The sequence below is a fragment of the Carettochelys insculpta genome, chromosome 1, assembly GCF_033958435.1.
Source record: "Carettochelys insculpta isolate YL-2023 chromosome 1, ASM3395843v1, whole genome shotgun sequence".
Taxonomy (NCBI): domain Eukaryota; kingdom Metazoa; phylum Chordata; order Testudines; family Carettochelyidae; genus Carettochelys; species Carettochelys insculpta.
This window is the reverse complement of record NC_134137.1, coordinates 154,413,890-154,426,572: the sequence shown is the minus strand read 5'-3', so window position 1 is coordinate 154,426,572 and position 12,683 is coordinate 154,413,890. Positions and strand designations below refer to the sequence as shown.

The 12,683-nt window shown below is 42.6% G+C and overlaps 1 protein-coding gene across 8 annotated transcripts in view; it reads right to left on the bottom strand.

Moving 5' to 3' along the window:
- CNKSR2 (connector enhancer of kinase suppressor of Ras 2) overlaps window positions 1–12,683 on the bottom strand; it is a 372,822-nt gene that overhangs the window by 227,481 nt on the left and 132,658 nt on the right. The window lies entirely within an intron of this gene.

Here is a 12,683-nt window from a genome sequence, read left to right as displayed (position 1 = left end):
TAAGGTGCTACTAAAAAAAATGAGAAAGCACAGAAAGGTAGAGGGTAGGGATATGAGGGACAAAAATCCTAGTGGATACAGAGACTAGGGAACACAGGGAAGAAGAAAGCAAAGAGGAAGAATATTTTTGTGCACATGAAATAAAAAGTATGCTGCTGTAAAGCCTTACTCCCCTTACAGATGGAACATTTAGTTTTTACTGTAGTACAAATAATTTAAAAATTGTTGATCATATTTTAAGTCCTTACTTTTCTTAAATGTTTTTTTTTCCAATAGTGCAGAGTGCACAAGATCAATTTTTGGAAGATATACTGGTGTGAGAAATTCTAAATCATGAAACTTCTAATACTACAAGTTGAACTCCTTTCATCCAGAACCCTTAGGACCCACCCTATCTGTGCTGGACGAGTGAGTTTACCAGATGATAGGAGGTCAATACTTTCTAGCACATTACCAACACTTCAACAGCTTTCTGGTCGCTTAGAAGACATTTAGGGGTAACTTACAGCTAAATAACAGCACAGAACACTGAGAACCAGGACAGGTGGGTGGAAAAAAACTTTATTGGACCACAGGAAACTTGGGCACACCCACGAAATGTGGTCATCTGGCTAACTAAATCATGGCAGATTATGGAGTTTGCCACATGAGACAGTTCCGGATTAAAGAGGATCAACTTGTTTTTGTGGCGGGCAGGGTAAGAGAAGGAAAAAAGACCAACATAACTAACCTATTCTTAAAGTTTCATGTGGCCCAGACCCAGGATATAATCATCAGGTTAATCAGCGAGCACTTTCCTTACAGTGGCCGTGTGTATTGGCAAGGTATTCTTATTAATATAGCCAAATGAATATCTAACAACTATACGTAGACATCAACGAAGCATCTGCATTCTTACCTGCAAAAGACACGATTCACTTTTAAATGTGGGAGGGCAAATAACATTTTCAATCTGAATATATTTAAGTTTTGCAGAAATCACTTTTGGAAAAAAAAAAAAAAAAAAAGCAATGAAGACCTGACAAACATTTTAGCAGGATTTAAATACATCGAGTTGTCATGGAGCAGACAGTAAGCTACTCATACTACAAATGAGATGTACCACATTTTGGACCAAATAATTTTGATTAGCAACAAGCAACAGAGTGCTGTGCTTTAACACCCCTTGTGGACACTGGGGTTGGACCTAAAAGGCTCCTAATTTGCATTAATACAGTCCTGTTTCAAAGGAAATCGGTGAGGGTGCTAATGAGTGATGCCAAAAGAGACCAGATGATGATAAGAGACGGGGGCTCTGGGAGAGAGAACTCCCTCAGGGCAGAGCCCTGCACAGATACAAAATCTGTATACACATTTGTGTCTGCAAAAATGAAATGGGGATATCCACACTGACATCCACGGATGCAGATACCCGTAGATATAAAACAGATATCCAGGGGAAATGACAGTCAGGATCCCCTGGAAGTCTAATATGAGAGGGAAAGGGATCCAGGACAGCAGACTATATTTTAAAGATGATTTATTGAGGGCACAGGAACAAACTAGCACAATGTACAGAAAGAAAAGCACATACAGCAGGGGACTTCCTTTGCTTTACAGAGAAATCTTTGGTGAGCTTAAACACAGAAAAGGAAACTTACAAGAAGCAAACACTTGGACATACGACTAGGGAGGAATATAAAAACATCGCTTGAGCGTGCTGGGGTGTAATCAGAATGACCAAAACGTAACTGGAGGTGTAGCTAGCAAGTGATGTGAAGGATAACAAGAAGGGTTTCTACAGGTAAGTTAGCAACATGAATATGGTCAAGGAAAGTATGGGAACCTTAGGCTGGGTCTACACGTGCCCCTTCCTTTTGAAAGGGGCATGTTAACGAGCGGGTTCGAAAGATGCTAATGAGGTGCTGCAAAGAATCTGGTGATCAGAAGAAGGGCTTTCGAAAACTGGGGGGGGGGCCCTTTTGGAAGGTCCCATCTCCATGGGTGGTGCATGATTCAAAAAGCTGCACTTTCGAATCGCCGCGGCCACCATTATGCTAATGAACCACTAGCATATTTTGAATGTGCTCATTAACATGACCCTTTCAAAAGGAAGGGGCACACGTAGACACAGGTTACTGAATGGGAAAGGCAATCTGGTGCCGGGTGAGGTGGAAAAAGATGACTATCAATGCTCTTTTTTTTTTCTCTCACAGACCAGAGTATTTGGAAGAGATGAGCAGCCCTCAACAGCAAAAGAACACGTCAAGGTCTATGTAGAAAAACTGGGCATGCACAAATCCATGGGGCTGGATATAATGTATCCAAGGGTGCTGAGAGAGTTGACCAGTGTGATTGCAGAAATAATGGCCCTTACCTTTGAAAACTCAGGCCGATTGGGGGAGGTCCCAGACACCTGGAAAAAGGGAAATTTGGTGCCCATCTTTTAAAAGAGGGAAGGAAGGGGATCTGGGGGACTACAGACCAGTCAGCCTCATTAAGTCCCTGGAAATAATCATGGAGTAGGTCCTCAAGGAATCCATTTTGAAACACCTTAGGGAGAGAGAGGTGACCAGGGACAGTCAATATGGATTCACAGAGCCCAAGTCATATCTGACCAACTTAACTGCCTTCTATGGTGAGATCGGTGCTTCCGTGGAAATGAGGAAAGCAGTTGACATGATACATCTTGACTTTACCAAAGTCTTTAATATGGTCTCACACAATAGTCTTGCCAGCAAGTTATAGTAGTATGGATTGGACAAATTAACTGTTAAGTGGGCAGAAAGCTGGCTAGATAATTGAGATCAATGGCTTGATGTCTAGCTAACAGCCATTATCAAGTGGAGTACCTCAGGTGTCATGGGGCCAGTTTTGTTCTACTTATTCATTAATCATCTGGATGGTGGGATGGACTGCAATCTCAGTAAGTCTGAAGACAACACTAAGCTGGGGGAAGAGACAGATATGCTGGAGGATAGGGTTTGAGTGACCCAGACAAACTGGAGGATTGAGTCAAAAGTAATCTGATGAGGTAAAACAAGGAGAAGTGTACAGTCCTGCACGTAGGACGGAAAAATCCCATGCACTGCTGCAGGCTGGGAACTGACCAGCTAAGCACAGTTCTGCACAAAGAGACTGGGGATTAAAGTAGACAAGAAATTAGATGTGATTCAACAGTGCACCCTGTAGCCAAGAAGGCTAACATCATATTAGGCTGCATTAATAAGAGCATGGGCAGCAGATTAAGGAAAGTTATTCTTCCCATCTATTCAGCACTGGTGAGGTCACTTGGAGTATTATGTCCAGTTTTTGCCCCCCACCCCCACTATGGAAAGGATGTGGACAAACTGGAGAGACTGCAGCAGAGGGCAACAAAAATGATTCGGGAGCTGGAGCATATGAAGAGAGGCTGAGGGAACTGTTCCTATTCAGTTGGCAGAAGAGAAGAGTGAAGGGAAATTTCATAGCAACCTTCAACTACCTGAAGGGGGATGCCAAAGAGGGTAGAGCTAGGTTGTTCTCGGTGGCAAATGACAGAACAAGCTGCAATGGTCTAAAGTTTCAGTGGGGGAGGTCTAAGTTGGGAATTAGGAAAAACTATTTCACTAGGAGGGTGGTGAAGAACTGAAATGGGTTCCGTAGGGAGGTGGTGAAATCTCTATTCTCAGAGGTTTTTAAGGGCAGGCTTGACAAAGCCCTGGCTTGGAATTATTTAGTTGGTAATGGTCCTGCTTTGAGCAGAGGGTTGGACCAGATGACCTCCTAAGGTCTCATCTTATACTAATTTTCTATGATTCTTTGTGCGGTGCTTGGTGAAGACCACGTAACGTCAACAGCCTTTTTTGGTGAATTGAAAAGATGAACAAGAGCTGCAGGTCAAATGTAGAGGCTAGAGTGAGGAAATGTGCATCTAAAAAATAGATGGGTCATGAACATAGAAGCCAAAGAGACTGAGGATTAAGTATAGGAAATTATGAGGAATAAGAAGATAGTGCCTGGAGTCGGAGCCAGAGAGAAAGGTTGATGTGGAGGAAGTGGATTCACAGTAGATGACAGAACATGGAGGAAGAGAGAAGACAAAAGTTGGATGTACTGTTGCTCAAAAGGAGAAGGAGTTGGAGGGGGGAAGAAGGAAGTGTTGGAAGCAGTGGGAAAGAGAGAGCAGAAGCCCTGCACTCTCACCACAGTGTGATCCAGGACAGGAAGCATGAGGGAAAAAAGAGTCCTCCAAGAGAGGACAGTTGCAGAATCAGTGACACCAACGGATCCATTTTCTCTATGAGATCCAGCAGTGGAAAAGCAAGACATGAAAAGTTTGTGAATCACGGTGCTCTTTCATAGAGAGGCCATGAAAACAAGTGAAGGGAAGGGTGAAGAGCAAGCTGTTAGGAATAATCGCACAAGAAGGGCAGAGGTGCTGGAAGGCGCAGGTGAAGGAAGTGAAGATGTTGGGTGGGAGAGAGGGCTGAGGTTACAGAAATGTCACCCAAGGTGAAGAGGTGGTAGAAGTGGCATCTCCTAACAATGTAGGAGGTGTTCCTGAACTCACTGAAATATGGCAGGGATGTAAGTGCCCATGTACGCTAGCAGACACTAATGCAGGATCAAGGTCTCAGGTTCCTCTAGTCTAAACCCCTGTATTATAGCAGGCTTAATTTTACTGTTTCTACTATCCCTGTAAATAAGTATTTTCACTTTCTCTGAATATCTCCAACAAGAATTTTACAATATTCTTTAGTGAATTTTTAAGTTAAATTGCTTCTGCTACAGCCTCAATCTATTACTTTGTCAAGTATCAGAGGGGTAGCCGTGTTAGTCTGGATCTGTAGCAGCAACGAAGGGTCCTGTGGCACCTTATAGACTAACAGAGAAGTTTAGAGCATGAGCTTTCGTGAGTTAACTCACTTCTTCAGATGCTGGTCCTGGAAATCTGCAAGGCCAGGTATAAATAGGCAAGAGCAAGGCTGGGGATAACGAGGTTAGCTCAGTCAGGCAGGCTGAGTTGTATTGTCATCAGTAGAATCTATTACTTTGTGTTCTGTCCTCACCAGCTGATCAGAATAGTTGATGCCAGTTGTCTTTTTAATATCTATTTACATAGAAAGTCAGATTGGCCAATTATTGAGGAGAGCCTGGCAATTTGAAAGTACTACTTTTCATAGTCATTTAATATTTTAATACACTTGAGAATGGCAAAGTGTTGGTAACTGCACAATCAGAACCTAATTAGTGTTTAACACCACACCACCCAATTAGAGAGCCTTTCTTTCCTCCATGCCTGGAGAGTTAGCCCATGTCCCACTGCTGAAAATTCCTCTCAAAAAACTATTCAATTAAGATATAAGAATATTGCAATTAACTTGGAGAACAGCTCATGCACAGTACAAATTGAAGTTAAACTTTTTTCCTCTTTAGAAAAGCAAGTATACATATAAACTGTCACCCACAGCCAAATGTACTCCCACACAAAATCACATTCAGTTACCATTTCTGTGAAACAATAGCACGATTACTCCTCTAACCAGAATACACATGAACAGAAAGATTTTTTTTTTTTTGCTCCTACACATTAACACTCTGCATTCCAAAATATTCTTAATGGACAAATTTTAACAGAAGCTAGACTATTTGATCTTAGCTTGACATTAGTATCATTTCAACTACAAGAGCTGAACAAGGCTGATGATTACATCAGTGGATGAATACTGCAATCTCTGGAAAGCTAGTGCTACCACTTGTTTTGTATGTACCAGACAACCAAAAAAGGTTTGTTCCTGTAATTGAGTGGCCAGATCCTGAAGCACAAGCTGGTGTACATCCCACTTGGAGCTTCCTTGACCACAGTGCTTGCCATGGATGGCACTTCAGTGAAGCCAGAGCTGTCCCAATCCCAGGTGCATATGGGCAGGGACATTCCAGCTGGACAGAGCAGCCTCCGTCCATGGCAGTTGGGGGGGAGCTCCACCTCAGCTGGGCTTGAGTGGCCTGCTCAGGTGCCTCCCCAACACTGTGCCACAGCCACCGGAGACAGGGACTTCTCTGGTCAGGTTGGAGCACCCCTGCCCAGGGCGGCCCAGCAGGGCTGGAGAAACCCCCTGCTCACAGTGGTTAGGGGGCTGCCCCAGCCCCTACATGTTAATCAGTTAGCCATTAACATCTCTCTGAACCCCCATTTATATTTCAGAAAATCCAGGTTTGTCTCAGAAATAATATATATTCCATTATGAGGCATCCAAATGGAATGGAGTGATGAAATTAGCAGCAGCAGCGGTGTCTCCCTTCAGCCCCTCCAAAAACAGCTGGAATTGCAGGAATGAACTCTATGGAAGCAGCTGGGTGCAGGCAAAATATTCATCACTTGAAAGCAAAAAGATGAGACTCAAGATAGTGATGGGAGGAAAGGATTACACATAGGAAAGCACTTTCGAGATTAAGTAAAGGTTTTAAATGCAACAAGACAAGCCTATGGAAAGACAGAATTAGTTTACTTTATGTTTTGCTACAATTAATCATTGTAATATAATTGCAAAAGCTAGGCAAACTTCAGTACTGAAATAGTAATCCTTCAGCCCTCCCATTTCTCTAACCATTCTTCCGCACTCTATTAAGGCTGCATCTACACTACAAGATAATATCGAATTTAATTCATTTAGCTCGATTTTACCACTTGACTGTCTTCACCGAAAAGACCATTAGCCTGATTTTCAGTGCACTAATCTTGAGTTTACAAAACTGCAGTTACCTGACGGCTGTAGAGTCAAGCTCAAATTCAGAAGTTCGATTAAATACAAGTGCGGAAGCACCACATCTTAGAAGCGAATTTTCTAGCCTCCAGAGCTGTCCTGTATATAACCCACAATGCCCCTCTCAGTGCTCCATTCTGGCTTCTGCTCTCCAGTAACAGGAAGACTGAATTTCCAAGCAGGAGCAGTGAGCCTTTAGCTGTGGGCTCATGTTTGTATGACAGCCTAAGAAATGTCTTCTTTCTTTCCATTCTGTTAGCAGGGTGTATGCATCTACCCATTGAAATGGCTCCTGCAGGGAGTCCATGGCTCTGTCTGTACACATGCTATTTTTTTATACACTGCCTAGCCCCAGCTCCTGCCCCGCCGTACCATGTGTCAGCTAGGCTGTGCTGGGGGTCATGCTTGTATAAGACGCCGAGAAACTTCTTCTCAGCGGTTTACATTTGTGTGTGAACCCCATTCCCTCCCCCATAGGCACCACGCAGTCTGAGCCTTTCCCACCCTCAGCCACATCACGTGGGTAGACCCCAACCCAACCCAATAAAATGATTTGCTTGCCATTTGGTGCAGATCATGCCGCCAGTCACATGTTTAGGGCTCCAAGGGCAGGGAAGATATTCTGGGTTTTGCTGCTGCCATGGGGAAGTCTCCCCCGGCAGTTAAGACACCAGGAGCTTTGCTGTTGCTCTGGGGAAGGACCACCTCAATTGGCCGTTCAACTACTGACCCCCCTCTCCTTTGCCTATACCAGGCCTTGCTGCCACCCAGGGTAAAGTCTGCCCTGGTGGCTAAGAAATTCGGTGCTTTGCTGCTGCCGTGGGGAAGGATCACATCAACTGGACCCCCAATTACTGACCCCCCGCCCCACTTGGCCTATACCAGGGCTTGCTGCTGCTGGGGAAAAGGTCTCCCCTGGTGGCCAAAGGCCTGGCTGCTGTCGGGGGAAGGACCTCTTCAACTGGCCCTGCACTGAAGCCCCGCTTCGCCCATACTGGGGCTTGCTGCTGCTGGGGGGAAACCAAAAATTCTTTTTTCCTTCACTTTTCTATCCTCTTTCTTCTTCAATTTTCTATGCTATTTCTTCTCCAGGCCCCTGCATTATTGTCAGGGATCACAACCATGCAATGATGGGAGGGGGGACACTCAGTGGATGGCCAGTTGAGAACACAGGTGTTGCATCCATGTGGGCAATGTAATGGCACGGGAAACCAAAAATTCTTTTTTCCTAGACTTTTCTATCATCTTTCTTCTCACTTTACAAAACTGTTCGGACCCATGCTTTTTTACCAGAGTTCACTGATGGTAGGTGGGATACTCAGTGGGTGACCAGTTGAGAACATAGTAATTGCATGGAAGGCTTAGAGGGCACTGGAAAGCCAAATACCCTTTCCAATACCAACATAATGAACAGGGAACCCAAAAATTCTTTCTTCCTACACTTTTCTATCCTCTTTCTTCTGACTTTCAAATACAGCCCTGACCCCTGTATTACTTTCAGGGATCACATGCATGCAATCAAGGGAGGTGGGATACTCAGTGGATGGCCAGCTGAGAGCACAGTCATTGCACAGAAGCCTTATAATGCACGGGAAAGCCAAAGACTCTCCCCAAAACCAATACAGTGAAAGGGAAAACCAAAAATTCTTTTTTTCTTACACTTTCGTATCCTCTTCCTTCTCACTTTAAAAAAACAGTCCGTGCCCCTGCATTCATTTCAGGGATTACATGCAGGCAATGATGGGAAGTGGGGCAAGTGGATGGACAGTTGAGAATGCAGTCGCTGCACCTGTGTTGGCAATATAATGTGGGGAGAAACGAAAATTTCTTTCTTCTAATTTTGAGGGTCTCTGCATTATTTCCAATGGATCGACATAAATTTCAGAGACCGAGAGGAGAATGGGGAAAATGCAATGGGGGAAGATGATGTCAAGACCAGGGAGCATACCCAGAATGCTATAAGGATGAGGAAATAGTGCTCACTTCCCACTATGCACTACTACAATAGTCACCGTTAGCCAATTTGGTTGCAGCAGCAATGACTCAACTTTGTGGGGAGCAAGGTGGAAGTGAGAATGGTCAAAACTGAATTTATAAATTAGAGAATTAGAATATCGATATAAATAAATTTGATTTTATCTTGTAGGATAGCTGAAGCTTAAGATAGCAAGGTTTTTAGGACAGAATGACACTCATCAGCAAAGTACCTAGCTTGCTTTGTGTATTACACTCACCAGAGAGCTTAAAGAGAATTCAGCCAAAATTAGGTATACTGTATTTCACACCAATGGACCAAGTAAAAAGTAATGAACATGTCTCTCTCTCCTCTCTCTCACACACAGACACAGAGGGGCAGTATTTTTTATTGTAAGATTTCACCAAGCCAGTAAAAAATGTGGCTTCATTATAAACTCACAGACAGTCTCCTTCAGGCCCTCTAGAACCCTCATGCTCTACACAGACAAATCAGACTTTTGTGATAAATAATTATTAAAAATGGATTTCACGTATGTTACGTTCTTCCAGTTCCAGTCACATACCATAGGTAAAGAGGTACTTCCTACCCTACCCCAAAACTGTGCTGGTAGCCAACCCCTTAATAACTAAAACAAAAGGTTTATTAATATTTCAAAAATGAAGAAGTTAAACTGAACAAAATATTACAGTTGATTTCCAAATTTGTAGATGGGGATGATAAAAATGACGTTAAATCTGCCAGTTTGTAATAAATCTCTCTGGTTCATCCAAAAGAGTACACCAACAATGTAAATACTATCTAGATTGTTAGTATTTTAGACACATACATTTCATGTTTAATATTTTAGAAGGAAAAATAATCACTAGCATCAAATTTTTGCCATGGAACACCAGTGTCCCATGGAACACAGTCTGGGAAATGCTGGCCTACTCTATTATCCCTTTTTACAATTTATTACATACCCACACACAAGCAAATTGTCCTGATTCCAATTGCAGTGCCTCTTGACAAGCCTTTAAGGCTCATACACAAGCTACATGGCCTGCTGATTTGCCAGCAATGCATATGCATTTCCTGCAGCTTCCATTTTCTTCCCTATGAATAACTTTTATGAGCCAATGTTATTCTAAATGTCGTCTTCTCTCTCTTGTAGTACCTCTAATTCCCCTGTTTATTACTTCCCTGTTCTTTTTGCCACATCTTTGGAAAAAAATAACTGCAACAGTATATTTTTACTCTGTCACTCACTCCTTTGAACCGCAGCTGGTTTTAAGTCAGCTCACAAAAGAGGTAATGTGATTTTACAGAACCACCAGCCCAAATAACATCCTATTACCCCAACACACCATAGGAACAACATTCTTACTGAATTTTAGCTTCCACTGATTTAACAGAGAGCAACGTTCCTCAACAACAACATAACAACAACAAAAAAAGGAAGTTCCACAGGTATGATGTCGAATCTGCTAGTAGAATCCAGATTCAATGTTATTCTTTTAATTAATATATTCTGGAATCCTGCATTTGACTCAATTTCCCAAGCCCCCCAGTGTATCAGTACATTGGCCAAGACACATTGCATAAACTATTAATCAATTAACTGGGTGTACATGTAGAGCTGAATCCTGCAAGGTGCTTAGCACCAGATTTTCCTGTTATCTTAGCACTTGTGTGACCACATCAGAGAAATTCAGATGCTGCCCAGCTGATTAGCAGAGTGCCCACAGCCGGCAGTATATCTTGCTATTGGTGGTGCATGTCCACATATGCCTGGTATACATCACAATTTTTTTTCTGCCCCAGGTGAAAAAAATTAAAGGGACCCCTGCTTAGCACTTTGGCCTTGATCCAGCAAAGTTCAGCACATCCTCTACTGTAAATATGAGTAGACCCAGAGACTTTGGTGGGACTACTCATATAAAACAGATGAAGTACTTTGCTGAGCCTGGGCCAGAACATTTTGCACTGGCCTACAGGAGAACAGTTGCATCAGTACATAGATACATTACCTGATAGGCTGAAAATAACTGGGACCCTGTGCCAGTACCAAAAAATGGAACTGCAGGAAACTTTCTAGAACAGATAAGATGAATCTGGATTTCTGTGCCCAAATGAAATAAATTCCTTTCATACAGTCACTTGAGTTGGCAACTGCTGCAACTGTGTATCACAATGATCATGTGACACAATACTGGCATTATTCTTATTGGACAAAATTTCAAGGTAATTGCACTTGCATTCCACTCTCCCATTGCTCCACTCCAGGAGTGACCAGTCTGGTCCTGGGCCTCCATCTGTCACCCATATCTGGGCAGGAGCCCCTATCCTAGTCCCCTCTGATGGGGCTGCACAGCCAGGAAAATCTGCCAAAAGGCTAGTCCCTGTACACCTTTTTCTCTCCCAAGGCTACGCCCCAGTGAATTCTCAAGAGTTACAAGTTATCACACAGCTCCTTTTAAACAATAACATTTACTATTAAAGTAAAAATATTACCAGATAAAGCATGATAAAAACAACAATCAGATTTAAACAAAGACTAAAAGTACCAGGAGTTACTCATCAGTGTTACAGGACCTCAACAAGCAAAAGCCTCCCAACTCTGTCACAAAAGCTGGGGCCTCCCTCAGAAAGAACACCCGGCAGTTTGCTAGCTCAGAAAAACACAGACATCTGTGTAAACCCAGACGTTTATATCAAAAGCCCTTTCTTTGTCTGTTGGCCTCCAGAAAACACAGTTTGAACAGTATCTGAAGCCACCCCAAAGCTGTATAGTCTCAGTGACTAGACTCAATCGCCCCACATACTTCATCTTTAGTTCCAGTAGGAGCTGTAAGAACTCTCCCCAACACAGTAGAACACAATCATACATACGCATTAATAAACTTAATACAACGTCCCCCAAAGATAGTGATGGGGCCGCAATATCTATTACACCACAAACTGCTTGTCACTTGCTGCTATATAATGTTTGGCAATCTCAAGTATTTTTGAACCCTTTGAGTTTATTCCCCTCTTTGTAAAATTGTGCTAATTAGAAAATATGATGCTTACAGTTATGGGATACCAGAAATGATATATCTTGAAAGTATATAAAATTTTTTCATTTGTTAATTGCAAAAATAGATTAATTTAAATTAAATTAAAATGTCGGCCCCATTACTCACTGTTAGATGAGGGAGTGGTAAGAGGCAATGACCTTCCCATATTTGAAGAAGAACTCTATGGCTGCGTCTACACTAGCAAATTCTTTAAAAAAAAAAACCAGGCCTTTTCCAAAAGAACCCATACAGTGTCTACACACAAAATGTGCTCTTTCTACATGAAATGGAAAGAGCGCAGCACTTTTTCTGTCAGTCTTCTTCCTCTCCCAGATGAGGAAGACCACCTTTTTTCCAAAGCAGTCTTCTGAAAAAAATGCGTGTAGACACCTCTGCAGCCCTTTTTTCCCCCAAAAGAGCAGTCCTCATAGCACCAGATTTTTCGATCCCTGGCCTGTCTTTTCAACAAAGCAGGGACTGTGTGGATGCTCTCTATCAAAAGAGCAGACAGATTTTTTGATCTGCTCTTTTGTGTGTGTACGCACTCTTTCAAAAGTTTTTTTGGAAGAGATCTTCTGGAAGAACTTCTTTGGACAGATCACCGTAGTGTAGATGTACCCTATACGTTTCTGGCTACCAGTCTCCCTTATTCATTAATTTATTTAGTTATTCTTGCAGCACCCCTAGTCTCAGAAGGATAGCTGTGGGTTAGTCTGTTGCTTCACAAAAAAAAAAAAAAATCCCGCACACAAAAGTAAACAGTCCTGTTAGTCTCTAAGGTGCTACTGCACATTTTCCCCACTGCAGTACCCCTGTAAGACAAGGAAAACTTACAGAAGGTGATCAAAAAAACCAATTAAATGATTTGCCAGAAACAGAATCAGGTCTCCTTATTTACTCTGAGTCTAGTGACCTAATCATAAAATTATTCCTTCCCCTCTA